The 19,119-nt window shown below is 38.0% G+C and overlaps 1 non-coding gene across 1 annotated transcript; it reads left to right on the top strand.

The window, feature by feature from the left end:
* Positions 1-18,633: 18,633 nt before the first annotated feature.
* Positions 18,634-18,737, top strand: LOC112793374 (small nucleolar RNA R71). Its single transcript, XR_003198069.1, has one exon. It is a non-coding gene; the product is annotated as a small nucleolar RNA R71 (small nucleolar RNA).
* Positions 18,738-19,119: the final 382 nt, after the last annotated feature.

The following is a 19,119-nucleotide window of genomic DNA, read 5'->3' as shown; positions in this document are numbered from 1 at the left end:
AATGAATTCAAAGTTCTCAATCAAAATTCCAGGAATCATACCAGGTTAGTCTAAAGCTTGATGGCCAGCCAAGCTTCAACATACCATTTTGAAACTCTAGAATTCATTCTTAAAAAACTCTGAAGGATTTTTCGAAAATAGAGGGAAAAAATTTTTTGAAAGATTTTTGAAAAAATTTATTTTTTGAAAATAATTGAAAAGAAAATTACCTAATTTGAGCAACAAGATGAACCGTCAGTTGACCAAACACGAACAATCCCCAGCAACGGCGCCAAAAACTTGGTGCACAAAATTGTGATCATCAGCAATGGTGCCAAAAACTTGGTAGCGCTCTCAAACGTGAATCACACTTAGTCACAACTCCGCACAACTAACCAGCAAGTGCACTGGGTCGTCCAAGTAATACCTTACGTGAGTAAGGGTCGATCCCACGGAGATTGTTGGTATGAAGCAAGCTATGGTCATCTTGTAAATCTCAGTCAGGCGGATAATAAATAGTTATGGAGTTTTCGAATAATAATAATAAATAAACAGAAAATAAAGATAGAAATACTTATGTAGATCATCAATGGGAATTTCAGATAGGCGTATGAAGATGTTGTGCTCCTTCTGAATCTCTGCTTTCCTACTGCCTTCATCCAATCCTTCTTACTCCTTTCCATGGCAAGCTGTATGTAGGGCATCACCGTTGTCAATGGCTACATCCCATCCTCTCAGTGAAAAAGGTCCAAATGCTCTATCACGGCACGGCTAATCATCTGTCGGTTCTCGATCATGTTGGAATAGAATCCTTTGATTCTTTTGCGTTTTTTCATCACGCCTAACAATCGCGAGTTTGAAGCTCGTCACAGTCATTCAATCCCTGAATCCTTCTCGGAATACCACAGACAAAGTTTAGACTTTCGGATTCTCATGAATGCCGCCATCAATCTAGCTTATACCACGAAGATTCTGATTAAGGAATCTAAGAGATATGCGCCCGGTCTAAAGTAGAACGGAAGTAGTTGTCAGTCACGCGTTCATAGGTGAGAATGATGATGAGCGTCATGGATCATCACATTCATCATGTTGAAGTGCAACGGATATCTTAGAACAGGAATAAGCTGAATTGAATAGAAAATAGTAGTAATTGCATTAAAACTTGAGGTACAGTAGAGCTCCACACCCTTAATCTATAGTGTGTAGAAACTCCACCGTTGAAAATACATAAGTAATGAAGGTTCAGGCATGGCTGAATGGCCAGCCCCCAAAACGTGATCACAGGATCAAAAATACAATCCAGGATCCAGGATCAGTCAAAAGACGTCTAATACAATAGTAAAATGTCCTATTTATACTAGACTAGCTACTAGGGTTTACAGAAGTAAGTAATTGATGCAGAAATTCACTTCCGGGGCCCACTTGGTGTGTGCTTGGGCTGAGCTTGAACTTTACACGTGCAGAGCCTTCTCTTGGAATTGAACGCCAAGTTGTAACGTGTTTTTGGCGTTCAACTCTGGTTCGTGACGTGTTTCTGGCGTTTGACTCCAGAATGCAGCATGGAACTGGTGTTGAGCGCCAGTTTACGTCATCTAATCACGAATAAAGTATGGAGTATTATATATTACTGGAAAGCTCTGGATGTCTACTTTCCACCGGCGTTGAGAGCGCGCCATTTGGAGTTCTGAAGATCCAGAAAATCCATTTCGAATGCAGGGAGGTTAGAATCCAACAGTATCTGCAGTCATTTGTCAGCGTTTTATCAGAGTTTTGCTCAGGTCCCTCAATTTCAGCCAGAATTTACTTGAAATCACAGAAAAACACACAAACTCATAGTAAAGTCCAGAAATGTGAATTTAGAATAAAAACTCATGAAAACATCCCTAAAAATAGCTAGATTATACTAAAAACTATCTAAAAATAATGCCAAAAAGTGTATAAATTATCCGCTCATCACTGCACCATGATAATGAGCTGAGGATTCAACTCAAAACTACTGACTCCGATGGAGGGTATACAGATACTACTCCCATTTGAAGCAGTAGTGGGGTTAATATATGACTCCAGAGTCATTCTGGACTGTTCATTCTGCCCGCCAGGTCTGTTTTCTGTAAAATCCCTTTTATGGGCTGGTTGGTTCGAACCCTAATGGTGTGGGCTTGGAAGTATGGACGGAGTCGTCTAGATGTTAGTATGAGAGTGTAGGCAAACTTTTCTACTTTTTGGCAGTTCAGCTTGGCTCCTTGTAATTCTTTACTGATGAAGTATACGGGTTGTTGTATACTGTCATCTTCTCAGACTAGTAGAGGGCGCCCAATGGAAGAGAGATTCAAGAGGGAAGCCGGTTCAATTGAGAAGGCATGACCTCAAACCCGTGGCTAGAGGATGGTTGGAGTTTATCCAACGCTCAATCATTCCCACTAGCAACCGGTCCGAAGTTACTATAGACCGGGCTATCATGATTCATAGCATCATGATTGGAGAAGAACTAGAAGTTCATGAGGTTATATCTCAAGAACTTTATAAGGTGGCGGACAAGTCTTCTACCTTGGCAAGGTTAGCCTTCCCTCATCTCATTTGTCACCTCTGTTATTCAGTTGGAGTTGACATAGAGGGAGACATCCCTATTGATGAGGACAAGCCCATCACTAAGAAGAGGATGGAGCACACAAGAGACCCCACTCATCATGAGATCCCTGAGATACCTCAAGGGATGCACTTTCCTCCACAAAACTATTGGGAGCAACTAAACACCTCCCTAGGAGAATTGAGTTCCAACATGGGACAACTAAGGGTGGAGCATCAAGAACACTCCATCATCCTCCATGAAATTAGAGAAGATCAAAGAATCATGAGAGAGGAGCAACAAAGACAAGGAAGAGACATTGAGGAGCTCAAGCACTCCATAGGATCTTCAAGAGGAAGAAAGAGCCGCCATCACTAAGGTGGACCCGTTCTTTAATTTCCTTGTTCTTTATTTTCCTGTTTTTCGAATTTTAGTGCTTATGTTTGTCTATGTTTGTGTCTTGTGATCATTAGTGTCTTAGTGTCTATGCCTTAAAGTTATGAATATCCTATGAATCCATCACCTTTCTTGAATGAAAAATGTTCTTAATTGAAAAAGAGAAGAATTGCATGAATTTTAAATTTTATAACAGTTTAATTATTTTGATGTGGTGGCAATATTTTTGTTTTCTGAATGTATGCTTAAACAGTGCATATGTCTTTTGAATTTGTGGTTCATGAATGTTGGCTCTTGAAAGAATGATGAAAAAGGAGACATGTTACTGAGGATCTGAAAAATCATAAAAATGATTCTTGAAGCAAGAAAAAGCAGTGAATACAAAAAAAAAGAAAGAGAAAGACGAAAAAAAAAGAAGAAAAAAAAAGAGAAAGAGAAAAAGAAAGAAAAAGAAAGAAAATAAAGTTGTGATCCAAGGCAAAAAAGAGTGTGCTTAAGAACCCTGGACACCTCTAATTGGGGACTCTAGCAAAGCTGAGTCACAATCTGAAAGGGTTCACCCAATTATGTGTCTGTGGCATGTATGTATCCGGTGGTAATACTGGAAGACAGAGTGCTTTGGGCCACGGCCAAGACTCAATAAATAGCTATGTTCAAGAATCATCATACTTGACTAGGAGAATCAATAACACTATCTGGATTCTGTGTTCCTAAAGAAGCCAATCATTCTGAATTTCAAAGGATAGAGTGAGATGCCAAAACTATTCAGAGGCAAAAAGCTAAAAGCCCCGCTCATCTAATTGATACTGATCTTCATAGATATTTTTGGAATTCATTGCATATTCTCTTCTTTTTATCTTATTTGATTTTCAGTTGCTTGAGGACAAGCAACAATTTAAGTTTGGTGTTGTGATGAGCGGATAATTTGTACGCTTTTTGGCATTGTTTTTAGTATGTTTTTAGTATGATCTAGTTAGTTTTTAGTATATTTTTATTAGTTTTTAGTTAAAATTCACTTTTCTGGACTTTACTATGAGTTTGTGTGTTTTTCTGTGATTTCAGGTATTTTCTGGCTGAAATTGAGGGACCTGAGCAAAAAATCTGATTCAGAGACTGAAAAGGACTGCAGATGCTGTTGGATTCTGACCTCCCTGCACTCGAAGTGAAGTTTCTGGAGCTACAGAAGCCCAATTGGCGCGCTCTCAACGGCGTTGGAAAGTAGACATCCTGGGCTTTCCAGCAATATATGATAGTCCATACTTTTCCCAAGATTTGATGGCCCAAACCGGCGTTCAAAGTCACCCTCAGAAATCCCAGCGTTAAACGCCGGAACTGGCACCAAAATGGGAGTTAAACGCCCAAACTGGCACCAAAGCTGGCGTTTAACTCCAAGAGGAGTCTCTACACGAAAATGCTTCATTGCTCAGCCCAAGAACACACCAAGTGGGCCCGGAAGTGGATTTTTATGTCATTTACTCATCTCTGTACACCCTAGGCTACTAGTTCTCTATAAGTAGGACCTTTTACTATTGTATTTTCATCTTCTTCTGGTTCCCTCTCTGGGACCGAAGCCAATGATCACTCTTGTTCTTATGTATTTTCAACGGTGGAGTTTCTACACACCATAGATTAAGGTGTGGAGCTCTGCTGTACCTCGAGTATTAATGCAATTACTATTGCTCTTCTATTCAATTCCGCTTGTTCTTGTTCTAAGATATCACTTGTTCTTCAACTTGATGAATGTGATGATCCGTGACACTCATCATCATTCTCACCTATGAACGTGTGACTGACAACCACCTCCGTTCTACCTTCGACTGGGTGAATATCTCTTGGATTCTTTAACCGGAATCTTCGTGGTATAGGCTAGAACTGATGGCGGCATTCAAGAGAATCCGGAAGGTCTAACCTTGTCTGTGGTATTCTGAGTAGGATTCAATGATTGAATGACTGTGACGTGCTTCAAACTCCTGAGGGCGGGGCGTTAGTGACAGACGCAAAAGAATTACTGGATTCTATTCCGGCCTGATCGAGAACCGACAGATGGATAGCCGTGCCGTGACAGGGTGCGTTGAACATTTCCACTGAGAGGATGGGAGGTAGCCACTGACAACGGTGAAACCCTTGCTTAAGCTTGCCATGGAAAGGAGGAAGAAGGATTGGATGAAGATAGTAGGAAAGCAGAGAGACGGAAGGGAAGGCATCTTCATACGCTTATCTGAAATTCCTACCAATGAATTACATAAGTATCTCTATCTTTATCTTTATGTTTTATGCGTTTATCACCATACCCATTTGAGTTTGCCTGACTAAGATTTACAAGGTGACCATAGCTTGCTTCATACCAACAATCTCTGTGGGATCGACCCTTACTCGCGTAAGGTTTATTACTTGGACGACCCAGTACACTTGCTGGTTAGTTGTGCGAAGTTGTGTTTATGCCATGGTATTGAACACCAAGTTTTTGGATTCATTACCAGGGATTATTTGATTTGTGAAAAGTATTGATCACAATTTCGCGCTACCACCGAGATCTAAAAAACTGCCCGACCTAGAAGGGTAAGCACTTACATGTATACAGTTTTTATTTATAGTTTTATCTCATTATTATTTGAAATAAAGTTATCAGTTCCCTAAAAAGTTTCCTACCAAGACGCATTAATTTATGCTTAAAAGCAAAATTCATCGCCAGATCATAAAGAGGTCGGCAAGGTGAAGCGAGAAACCCTGGATTAATGCAAGGAGTTATAGAAAGTAACCCATAAAAAGAGACCTGACGAGGTCTGACTAGAAATGGGATTACTAAAAATAACTCGAGAAGGCCCAACAGAGAAGTTGGACCAACATAAAAGGATCACTAAATGGAGAAAAAAGTGACTGTGTTTGTCTGAATGAGAAGATAAAATGGAGATTTAATTTAGAGTTTGGTTTATTATCCAAATGCCTTTTTTATGTAAAAAAAAATTAAACCACTAGCTCGACGGGCTAGCCCGCCTTGCCCAAGCGCACAAGTTCAGTGATTGTTTTGGTGAACTAAATGATGGTCGTAAAACTAACTCAACAAGTACACCGAATCGTATCAAGTAATACCACGTTGAGTGGATATCGTTCCCACGAGGATCAATGGACTGAGCAAGCAATGGTTAATTGACTATTTTAATTAGATTGATTGAAAACTTGTTTGAGAGGTATTAAATGTCAAACATAGAGAATTTAAAAGAAAGCAGTTATGAACGATTAGGAAAAGTGGTATAAATAAAAAGTTAAGGCTTTGGAGATATTTAAGCTTTAGGAAAAATACTTCTTGCTATCCACTTTGATTATGCAGAGATGTATCTATGACAAACCATAGTTAATCAAACTTCAATCTATTAGTAATTCAATTTCTCTTAATATAATAATCTGTCAATTCCTTGATCAATTTGTTATGATAAGAGGTCAAACACAATTTCTGATTTAAAGCCATACAATTCTTAAATATTAATCCTAGTTGATTTTATGTCCCTTATCAAAACTAGTTTTAAAAACTTAAAGATTATGAGAAGAAGTTTAAGCTTAATTCCAGTAATCAACTTCTCCAAGGTAAAAACAGAATTCAAATCAGATTAAAATTATTTTTCAATACATTCTAAACCTTTAAGATGAAGAACAAAACTTGCTTCTTAAGAAAAATATCAATGCATTAATCAAAAGTAGATAAACGATAACATTAGTCCATCAAAATCAACAAAGCTCCTAACCTTAACAGAGGAGATTAGTGACTCATAATACAAAAACAAAAACAAGGATTCAAAATCAGAGAAACTAAAGTAGTGTCCATCGAGAAAATTTTTGGACTTATTTATATTCCACTCTAAACCTACTTTTTGAATTCAAAAACAGAATCAAATAAAATATTTTCTAATTAATCTCAATTAAAGATGATCTTCTCCTTATAGTTAAAATTCAAAGCTTGGCCATTCTAATATTCACTTAGAACATGGGCCTTGCAATTGCTCTTAGAACTTTGAGAGTTGGCTTGACACTTGGGTGAAGTGATGTTGCACTTAGATGATTACTAGAAGCTGACCCAAGAATGGGTGCATAGGTATGTAGGGTGGCATGCCACTTGGGAAGGTGTTTCAACTTGGCGTGGTTTGGCGTGGGAGTAGTGTGACACGCCCTCAAGTTGACCTCTTAGAAGGCCTTCTGATCTTTAGTCAAAAGTGCCACTTGGGATGCTTGGCATGGCACGCCCTTAGTTAAGGGCTGGTTGAAGGTCGAAGGCATGTAGTAGGGGGAGGACGGCGTGGCACGCCCTTGGCTGGGTGCTTGGTAGGTACGAAGGATGCCACTTTGAGTGTGGGGCATGGCACGCCCTTGCTTCCTGAGGTGAGGTTGATGCACGAAAACTTGTATCGCTACAAATTTTCCTCAGCAAGTATACCGAATTGTCATCAAGTAAAAACTCACAATAGAGTGAGGTCGAATCCTACAGGGATTGATTGGTTGAGCAACTTTAATTAGAGGAGTGTTCTAGTTGAGCTAAGCAAATTTGAATTGAGAATTAAAGAAAATAAAATGACGAAAAAGTAAATAACAAGAAATGTAAATAGCTGAAAGTAAATGGCAGAATGTAAAGTGCAGAAAATAAATTGCAGAAACTTAAATGGGAATAGGGGTAATGAACATTAAAGTAAATAGAAGAATTAAAGAGAATGGGTAAGATCAGAAGTGGGGAAGATCATTGGGCTTAGGAGATATTGCAATCCTCCGGATGAAGTTCATTCTCATCTCTTCCTCAATCAATGCATTCATTGATCTCTTGGCAATCTTAGGTGATTGGATCCAAATTCCTTGGCAATCCAATCTCTCTAAGCTTGAACAATTGTCCAATTCTTTGATCTAATTGCTCATGGGAAGAGATGAAGTATGGTCACTGATTATACCACATGCTTTTCTAGATCAAACTATTGGTAGGATTACATGTCACGATATCCATCCAACCCCCAACCCAGTCCAACATGAGAAAACATTTCTAGCATGATTTTCTTATTCCTTTTCCAAGGTTCAGAGGAAATCTAAGTATGAACAATTTCTCTTCCGAGACAATTGTTCAATTGAATGAAGCTCGAAAGCTTTCTAGCAAATCAAGAGAAAAGAAAGAGGAAGAAGAATGAAAATTATTATTGATCCATTTAATTACAACAGAGCTGCCTAACCCAATGAAGAGGGGTTTAGTTGTTTATAGCTCTAGGAATGGAAATTGAAAATGAGAAGTGCATTGAAAGTAAAATCAATTACAGAGAAAGTAAAATACAGAGTGTTTACAATCTTGGATCCCCAAGTGCCAATCCCCCTTTCTAGTTCAAAACTACCCCTATATATACTACTTCTCTGATCTTCAATTCAGTCTGCAAGTCTCTGGATATGGGCCTTTTAGCTCAGTTGAAGCAGTTACAAACATAGTGGGCTTAGCTCAGCTTGCTAGAAGAAGTTGAGTCAAGTATTATTCATGTTAGTCAAGACATTAGTGTGGTTAACGTTAAGTATAAATTCTGGTTCGAAGACGTTAGTGACACTAACTTTGTCACTAACGTCCCAACCCTCTTGAACTACGTTAACCCCACCGCTAGTGGCATTAATGTGACCACTAACATAGCCTTTCCTAACCTTTGGTGACGTTAATGGTGTTAACTTTACCATTAACGTCACAACCATCCTTTCCTCCATGTTAATGGCTCACGTTAGTGGTGTTAACATGGGCAATAACGTGCGCATACCTTGGCTCGAAGACGTTAGTGGTGTTAACTTCACCACTAACGTTGCAAACTTCCTCCCCTTCTACGTTAGTTTCCACGTTATTGGAACTAAACGTTATTGGAACTAACGTGGCCACTAACGTGGGCTTCTTGGCCATTTCTAACGTTAGTGGTGAAGTTAACACCACTAACGTTGCACTTCCTCTTTTATCTCACGTTAATACCCACGTTAGTGGCACTAACGTGACCACTAACGTAGGTATCCTTGGCCAATTCCAATGTTAGTGGTGAAGTTAACACCACTAACGTTGCAACCCTTTCCTTGCTCCACGTTAGTGGCACTAACGTGGCCACTAACGTGGGCTTATGATGGCCTTCCTAACGTTAGTGGTGTTAACTTCACCACTAACGTTGCAGCTTCTCCTTTCTTCCACATTAATGTCCACTAACGTGGGCTTAAATGGCCTTCGAAGATGTTAGTGGTGCTAACTTCACCACTAACGTTGCAAGCTTGCTTTTCTTCTACGTTAATGGCCACGTTAGTGGTACTAACATGGCTCTTCTCTGCTTCTTTTGGCCTGAAATCAAACAAACAAAGTGCATCAAAGTTTTGCTCTAGAACATGAGATTATGTATCATTCATTTTATCATTCGATTCTAGCATCATTCTCATGCAAATGTTCAAAATTCACTATGTTTGCTTGAATCAAAACATGAATGCATATCCAACCAAATACTTGTTTATTGCCTAAGAAAATGTATAAAACTATCCTAAAATACACAAAAAAATGACTAGTAAAACTAGCTAAAATATCCTGACATTAGAGACATAAAGACGTGTCACTTGAGTTGGTTGGGAGTGGCTCCTGGAACTTGACTCAGCGTGTCGCATGAGAAACTTGGCCTAGTATGCCCTTGTTCCTAGAGGTTGATCTCTTGTTCCGCGTGCCACATGAGAATGGCATGGCACGTCATGCATGGATTGAGTGTTTTCATGGCCTTATCTGCTTCTCGTCCTTCCACTCTATTCTTGCTAGTGTTCTTTTAATAATTTCCTGCAAAACACGAAACACAAAACACTCAAAATATATTGACTAAAACATAAGGAATTTAGAGAGAAATCATTAACTTAATTAAGATAATTAACTAGAAAAACTATTAAAGATGCTCATACACCACTAACCCAATAATTTAACCCGTTTTCCAACCCATTCTTGCAAGATTCATGTTCTAATCTTCAATTTCTACAAGATTTGTTTTGGTTTGCATTTTCTTTCATATTCTATTTACGCTATATATTGGATGCTTGGTATTTAAAATTTAATTTGAAGTTGAATGAATGAATCTCTTTTGTGCCGTACTTTGAATTTATATTTTGTTGAGCAATTCTTACTTTGCAATTTTAGTGAATTTGAAATTGTGTTTTTTTTTTCAATGTTAAATTTCATTTATGCCTATTAAGTGTTTAATGAAATGTCTTTAGTCATTATAGATTATATTTCTTCCTTAACTTCAGGGTAAAATCTAAGAGAGTCGTGAGTTACATGTTTGTTCTTAGTTAATGACAATTAAGGTGATTGAATTGACCTAATCAATATTATTTTAACTAACTTTTTACAATTTTAGTGGTCGATTGGTTAGAATCTTATTTATTAATTAAGTTAAAAAAAAAAGTCTGACATACTTATTACGGGAAGACTGCTGGTTGACTTATTAACGAAAGGCTGAATAGCATTATCTTTTTTTTGAACTTCCAGTACATTAAATATATCAAATAGAGTTCTCGTTCAAAGTTTTTTTTATGTTTTATTATTCTTTTTAAAGAATTATTAAAGTCCTTGTTAACAAAGACCGTGTTGAATTTGTGTGGCTATGAATACCTTCGCTATGTGACTCCCCTTTAGTGGTGAAGATCCCTCCAGGTCCTACGATCACAACTTCCCATCTTACCAAAAACTAGTAATGGAAGTAGGTTCCACACTAACATGCTCTTGCTCTTTTTCTTCTGCGTATCCTTTTCTTCGTGACACTCGTCGCCATCTAGCTACCCAAAGCTAAAGCCAATGCGATGATATGTTCTCTCATAGTGGAAATACAAAAGTTCATTCAATCGCTTTCTGAGTTCATTTTGGCAATACACTTTTTATCGTCCACCAAATGAAGTCAACAAGTCACAACCTCATCGGTCCTATATAGAATGTAGTGCTTTTGATAGTGGAGAAAAAATATATATAATATAATAATAATTTTTATAATAAAAATATTATGTGTATATATAAATTAATTATCAAAATATTTATTAATTATTATATATTTGTATATAAATATATGTATTGTTTAATTTATTTTTAATATATTTTTTTTATTTCAATATGTATACAGGTAGTTATTTTCTATGTACATATAACATGATTAGTCTTTAAAATATTTAATTTACAAATTAAAATATTAAAATAATAATTTAAATAATAACACATAATTTAAAATTTTATTATTTAGGTTTTATATTTTAAAAAATTGAGTAATCTTTTTCTTAACAATATAATCGAAATATTTCTCTTTTTATATAGAATAATGCTACACATTAAAGTTTTTTTGTTAAATAAGCCCAACCAAATTAATCTAAGATAACAAAAATCAGTTATGACTAGCATTATTCTATGTCTTATTGTTTAACTTGGTTAGATTTAATTTATAAAAAGACTTGAATGTGTAGTATTACTCTTATATATATATATATATATATATATATATATATATATATATATATATATATATATATATATACTTATTTAGAAATTTATATATATATACTTATTTAAAAATTTACTTTTCATATAATTAGAAGTCAATTCTTATTGAGATTTATAGTTGACAAAGTTCTTTAAATTGATGCAATTGTTACTAAAAAAAATAAAAACTAATATAAAAAAAGTTAAATAATACTCTTTCAAGTAGATTTCTAAAAAAACATAAATTTTATTTAAATTGAAAATTGATCATTCTAATGACATCTAATATAAAATTTTTAAATTGATTATAAAGTACCAAAAATTGAATAAAAATTATTGTGGGATCAAATTTAATAATTTAATGGGAACAAATAAATATTACTATCATATACTACTCAAAGAATTTTCAAATTGTAGTGGGGGCACTTGCCCCCACAACCACCCACATAGATCCGTCCCTGTGTGTTTGTGTTTTTTAGTATGTGTGTGTGTTTGTGTTTTTTAGTATCTTGTTTTGAGGATATTTTTTTGAAGTAACGAGCTAATGATGTTTGTGTTTTTTAGTATCTTATTTTGAGGATCTTTTTTTGAAGTAACGAGCTAATAAAATTCAGAGACTCTACTCTGACAATGTTGAAATCAAGTCAGGAGGACAACTTGCAAAAATACTCTAATGCTTAAGTCAGTAGTATTTTAAATGATAGAATATTGAAAAGAAACTACCTGTCAAGTTTTTCCTTTTCTGCTTATTTGTACCTTATAGGTAACGGTGGTGCACGAAATTGTGATCTCTAATAATGGCATTCAACTTGGTATGCGCGTTTATAACTCATCACTTTCTTCACAACCTTGCACAACTAACCAGCAGGTGCACTGGGTCGTCCAAGTAATAAACCTTACGTGAGTAAGGGTCGATCCCACGGAGATTGTTGGTATGAAGCAAGCTATGGTCATCTTGTAAATCTCAGTTAGGTGGATGATAAATGGTTATGGAGTTTTCGAATAATAACAATAAACAAATAGAAAATAAAGATAGAAATACTTATGTAGATCATTGGTGAGAATTTTAGACAAGTGTATGGAGGTTCTTTGTCCCTGTTGGATCTCTGCTTTCCTACTGCTTTTGTCCAATCCTTCTTACTCCTTTCCATGGCAAGCTGTATGTAGAGCATCACCATTGTCAATGGCTACATCCCATCCTCTAAGTAAAAATGGTCCAAATGCTCTGTCACAGCACGGCTAATCATCTGTGGTTCTCGATCATGCCGGAATAGAATCCATTGATTATTTTGCGTTTGTCATCACGCCCAACAATCGCGAGTTTGAACCTCGTCACAGTCATTCAATCCCTGAATCCTACTCGGAATACCACAGACAAGGTTTAGACTTTATGGATTCTCATGAATGCCGCCATCAATTCTAGCTTATACCATGAAGATTCTGATTAAGGAATCCAAGAGATATGTGCCCGGTCTAAGGTAGAACGGAAGTGGTTGTCAGTCATGCGTTCATAGGTGAGAATAATGATGAATGTCACGGATCATCACATTCATCAAGGTGAAGTGCAACGAATATCTTAGAACAGGAATAAACTGAATTGAATAGAAAATAGTAGTAATTGCATTAAAACTCGAGGTATAGCAGAGCTCCACACCCTTAATCTATGATGTGTAGAAACTCCACCGTTGAAAATACATAAGTGATGGTGGTCCAGGCATGGCCGAATGGCCAGGCCCCATGGTCTAGGGACTAAACATCCAAAGATGTGGTCAGAAAAACCGAATTGCCAAAGACACCTAGTACAATAGTAAATTATTCTATTTATACTAGACTAGCTACTAGGGGTTTACAGAAGTAAGTAATTGATGCAGAAATCCACTTTCGGGGCCCACTTGGTGTGTGCTTGGGCTGAGCTTAAGCTTTACACGTGCAGAGGCTTCTTTTGGAGTTGAATACCAGGTTGTAACGTATTTTTGGTGTTCAACTCTGGTTCGTGACGTGTTTCTGGCATTTGCTCTAGAATGCAGCATGGAACTGGCGTTGAGCGCCAGTTTACGTCGTCTAATCACGAATAAAGTATGGACTATTATATATTGCTGGAAAGCTCTGGATGTATACTTTTCAACGCCGTTCAGAGCGCGCCATTTGGAGTTATGTAGCTCCAAAAAATCCATTTCTAGTGCAAGGAGGTTAGAATTCAATAGCATCAGCAGTCCTTTGTCAGCCTTCTATCAGAGTTTTGCTCAGGTCCCTCAATTTCAGCCAGAAATTATCTGAAATCACAGAAAAACACAAAAACTCATAGTAAAGTCCAGAAATGTGAATTTAGCATAAAAACTAATGAAAATATCCCTAAAAATAGATAGATCCTACTAAAAACTACCTAAAAACAATGTCAAAAAGCGTATAAATTATCCGCTCATCACAACACCAAACTTAAATTGTTGCTTGTCCCCAAGCAACTGAAAATCAATTAGGATAAAAAGAAGAGAATATACTATAAAGCTCAGAATATCAATGAATATTAATTCTAATTAGATGAGCGGGGCTTGTAACTTTTTGCTTCTGAACAGTTTTGGCATCTCACTTTATCCTTGGAAGTTTAGAATGATTGGCATCTCTAGGAACTTAGAATTTCAGATAGTGTTATTGATTTCCCTAGTTAAGTTTGTTGATTCTTGAACACAGCTACTTTTATGAGTGTTGGGCGTGGCCCTAAGCACTTTGTTTTCCAGTATTACCACCGGATACATAAATGCCACAGACACATGACTGGGTGAACCTTTTCAGATTGTGACTCAGCTTTGCTAAAGTCCCCAATTAGAGGTGTCCAGAGCTCTTAAGCACACTCTTTTTGCTTTGGATCACGACTTTAACCACTCAGTCTCACGCTTTTCACTTGGACCTGCATGCCACAAGCACATGGTTAGGGACAGCTTGATTTAGCTGCTTAGGCCTGGATTTTATTTCCTTGGGCCCTCCTATCCATTGATGCTCAAAGCCTTGGATCCTTTTTTACCCTTGCCTTTTGGTTTTAAGGGCTATTGGCTCTTTCTGCTTGCTTTTTCTTTTTCTTCTTATTATTTTTTTGCCACTTTTCTTTTTTTTTTTGCAAGCTTTTGCTATTCACTGCTTTTTCTTGCTTCAAGAATCAATTTCATGATTTTTCAGATTATCAATAGCATTTCTCTTTGTTCATCATTCTTTGAAGAGCCAACAATTTTAACATTCATAAACAACAAGATAAAAAATATGCACTGTTCAGGCATTCATTCAGAAAACAAAAAGTATTGTCACCACATCAATATAATTAAACTAAATTCAAGGATAAATTCGAAACTCATGTACTTCTTGTTCTTTTGTATTAAAAACATGTTTCATTTAAGAAAGGTGAAGGATTCATGGAATTATTCATAGCTTTAAGACTAGTTACTACATACTAATGATCATGAAGTAGAGACACAAAACATAAACAAACATATAGCATAAAAACCGAAAAACAGAGAAATAAGAACAAGGAATGAGTCCACCTCAGTGATGGTGGCGCTTTCTTCTTGAAGAACCAATGATGTCCTTTAGCTTTTCTATGTCTCTTCTTTGCCTTTGTTGCTCCTCCCTCATTGCTCTTTAATCTTCTCTAAATTCATGGAGAATGATGGAGTGCTCTTGATGTTCCACACTTAATTGATCCATATTGTAACTCAAATCTTCTAGAGAAGTGTTGAGTTGTTCCCAATAATTGTTGGGAGGAAAGTACATCCCTTGAGGCATCTCCGGGATTTCTTGGTGATGAGCTTCCTCATGCGTCTCTTGGGATCCATGAGTGGGCTCTCTTGTTTACTCCATCCTCTTCTTAGTGATGGGCTTATCCTCCTCAATGGGGATGTCTCCTTCTATGATAACTCCAGCTGAGTAACATAGATGGCAGATAGGATGAGGAAAAGCTAGCCTTGCCATGGTGGAGGACTTTTCGGCTATTTTGTAGAATTCAAGAGAGATGACTTCATGAACTTCTACTTCCTCTCCAATCATGATGCTATGGATCATGATGGCCCAATCCATAGTAGCTTCGGATCGGTTGCTAGTAGGGATGATGGAGCGTTGGATAAACTCCAACCATCCTCTAGCCACAGGCTTGAGGTCCAATCTTCTTAATTGAACCGGTTTGCCTTTGGAGTCTCTTTTCCATTGAGCTCCTTCCACACATATGTCCATAAGGACTTGGTCCAACCTTTGATTAAAGTTGACCTTTCTAGTGTAGGGGCATGCATCTCCTTGCATCATGGGCAAGTTGAATGCCAACCTCACATTTTCCGGACTAAAATCTAAGTATTTCCCCCAAACCATTGTAAGATAATTCTTTGGGTTCGGGTTCATACTTTGATCATGGTTCCTAGTGATCCATGCATTGGCATAGAACTCTTGAACCATTATGATTCTGACTTGTTGAGGGGTTGGTTAGAACTTTCCAACCTCTTCTTTGGATCTCATGTCGGATCTCCGGATATTCATTTTTCTTGAGTTTGAAAGGGACCTCGGGGATCACCTTCTTCTTGGCCACAACATCATAGAAGTGGTCTTAATGAGCTTTAGAGATGAATCTCTCCATCTCCCATGACTCGAAGGTGGAAGCTTTTGTCTTTCCTTTCCCTTTTCTAGAGGTTTCTCCGGCCTTAGGTGCCATTAATGGTTATGGAAAAACAAAAAGCTATGCTTTTACCACACCAAACTTAAAATATTGCTCGCCCTCAAGAAAGAGAAGAAAGAATAGATGAAGAAGAAGAAGATATGGAGGAGAGGGAGAGAAGGTTGTGTTTCGGCCAAGGAGGAGAAGAGAGGGTTGTGTTGTGTGAAAAGAAGAAGGATGGAGGGGTATTTATAGTGGAGGGAGACGGGTTAATGTTCGGCCATATTGGGTGGGTTGGGTGGGAAAGTGATTTTGAATTTTGAAGGTAGGTGGGGTTTATGGGAAAGAGTGGAAGGATGTGAGTGGTGAAGAGGTGATGGGGAAGACAGATTGAGGTGATTGGTGAAGAGTTTTGGGGAAGAGTGTTATTGGATTGTGTGAAGAGGAGAGAAGGTGAGTTGAGGTAGGTGGGGATCCTGTGGGGTCCACAGATCCTGAGGTGTCAAGAATTTACATCCCTACATCAATGAGGCGTGTAAAACGCCCTATTCATGCAATCCTGGCGTTCAACACCAGATTGATGCTTGTTTCTGGCGTTGAACGCCAGCTTCATGCTTGTTTTGGGCGTTCAACGCCCATTTGCAGCAAGTTTCTGGTGTTGAACGCCAGTTCCATGCATATTTCTGGCGTTTAGAGCCAGCTCTCCTCAGGGTGTTTTTCTGGCATTTAAACGCCTGGATGTTGCTTGTTTCTGGCATTCAACGCCAGATCCATGCTCTGTTCTGGCGTTGAACGCCAGCCAGATGCTCCTTACTGGCGTTTAAACGCCAGTAAGTCCTTCCACCAGGGTGCGATTTTTCTTCTGCTGTTTTTTATTCTGTTTTTAATTTTAGTATTTTTTTCGTGACTCCACATGATCATGAACCTAATAAAACATAAAAGAACAATAAAAAGAAAAATAAAATTAGATAAATAAAAATTGGGTTGCCTCCCAATAAGCGCTTCTTTAATGTCAATAGCTTGACAGTGGACTCTCATGGAGCCACACAGGTAATCAGGTCAATGTTGTAGACTCCCAACACCAAACTTAGAGTTTGATGGTGGGGGCTTTGTTTGACCCTGTACTGAGAGAAGCTTTTCATGCTTCCTCTCCATGTATACAGAAGAACACCCTTGGATCTTAAACATAAGGTAGTCCCCATTCAATTGAAGGACTAATTCTCCTCTGTTAACATCTATCACAGCTCCTGATGTGGCTAGAAAATGTCTTCCAAAGATGATGCATTCATCCTCCTCCTTCCTAGTGTCTAAGATTATGAAATCAGCAGGGATGTAAAGGCCTTCAACCTTACCAACACATCCTCTACCAATCCATAAGCTTGTCTTACTGACTTGTCTACCATTTGCAATGAGAATATGGCAGGTTGTACCTCAATGATCCCCAGCTTCTCCATTACAGAGAGTGGCATTAGATTTATGCCTGACCCTAGGTCACACAGAGCCTTTTCAAAGGTCATGGTGCCTATGGTACAGGGAGGTTCACCTTTCCAAGTCTCATTACCAAACAACATGGCATTCAGCTTCATGATAGCTCCTAGATATTGAGCAACTTGCTCTCCAGTTACATCTTCATCCTCTTCAGAGGAGGAATAGTTTTCAGAGCTCATGAATGGCAGAAGGAAGTTTAATGGGATCTATATGGTCTTTATATGACCTTCAGATTCCTTTAAGTCCTCAATAAGGAACTCCTTCTTGCTTGAGAGACGTCCCTTGAGGTCTTCCTCACTGGGATTCACGTCCTCTCCTTCCTCTCTAGGTTCGGCCATGTTGATTATGTCAATGGCCTTGCACTCTCTTTTTGGATTCTCTTTAGTATTGCTTGGGAGAGTACTAGGAGGAGTTTCAGTGACATTCTTACTCAGCTGGCCCATTTGTGCCTCCAAATTTTTGATGGAGGACCTTGTTTCACTCATGAAGCTTAAAGTGGCCTTAGACAGATCAGAGACTATGTTTGCTAAGTTAGAGGTGCTCTGCTCAGAATTCTCTGTTTGTTGCTGAGAAGATGATGAAAAAGGCTTGCTATTGCTAAACCTATTTCTTCCACTATTATTAAAGCCTTGTTGAGGCTTTTGTTGATCCTTCCATGAGAAATTTGGATGATTTCTCCATGAGGGGTTATAGGTGTTGCCAAAGGCTTCCCCCATGTAATTTACCTCTGCCATTGCAGGGTTTTCAGGATCATAAGCTTCTTCTTTAGAAGATGCCTCTTTAGTGCTGTTAGATGCATTTTGCCATTCATTTAGACTTTGAGAAATCATGTTGACTTGCTGAGTCAACATTTTGTTCTGAGCCAATATGGCATTCAGAGCATCAATTTCAAGAACTTCCTTCCTCTGAGGCGTCCCATTATTCACGGAATTCCTCTCAGAAGTGTACATGAATTGGTTATTTACAACCATTTCAATAAGTTCCTGAGCTTCTGTAGGCATTTTCTTTAGGTGAATGGATCTACCTGTAGAATGGTCTAGTGACATCTTAGAGAACTCAGACAGACCATAATAGAATATATCTATCATGGTCAATTCTGAAAACATGTCAGAAGGACACTTTTTGGTCATCTGCTTGTATCTTTCCCAAGCTTCATAGAGGGATTCACCATCTTTTTGCTTGAAGGTCTGAACATCCACTCTAAGCTTGCTCAGCTTTTGAGGAAGAAAGAATTTAACCAAGAAGGCCGTGACCAGCTTATCCCAAGAGTCCAGGCTATCCTTAGGTTGTGAGTCCAACCATGTTCTAGCTCTGTCTCTTACAGCAAAAGGGAAAAGTATGAGCCTGTAGACTTTAGGATCTACTCCATTAGTCTTAACAGTCTCACAGATCTGCAAGAACTCAGTTAAAAACTGGTAGGGATCTTCTGATGGAAGTCCATGAAACTTGCAGTTTTGTTGCATTAGAGCAACTAGTTGAGGTTTCAGCTCAAAATTGTTTGCTCCAATGGCAGGAATTGAGATGCTTCTTCCATCAAACTTGGAAGTAGGTGTAGTATAATCACCAAGCATCCTCCTTGCATTATTGTTG

Source organism: Arachis hypogaea, chromosome 3 (genome assembly GCF_003086295.3).
Source record: "Arachis hypogaea cultivar Tifrunner chromosome 3, arahy.Tifrunner.gnm2.J5K5, whole genome shotgun sequence".
NCBI lineage: Eukaryota > Viridiplantae > Streptophyta > Magnoliopsida > Fabales > Fabaceae > Arachis > Arachis hypogaea.
This window is presented reverse-complemented; position numbering and strand designations above follow the sequence as displayed.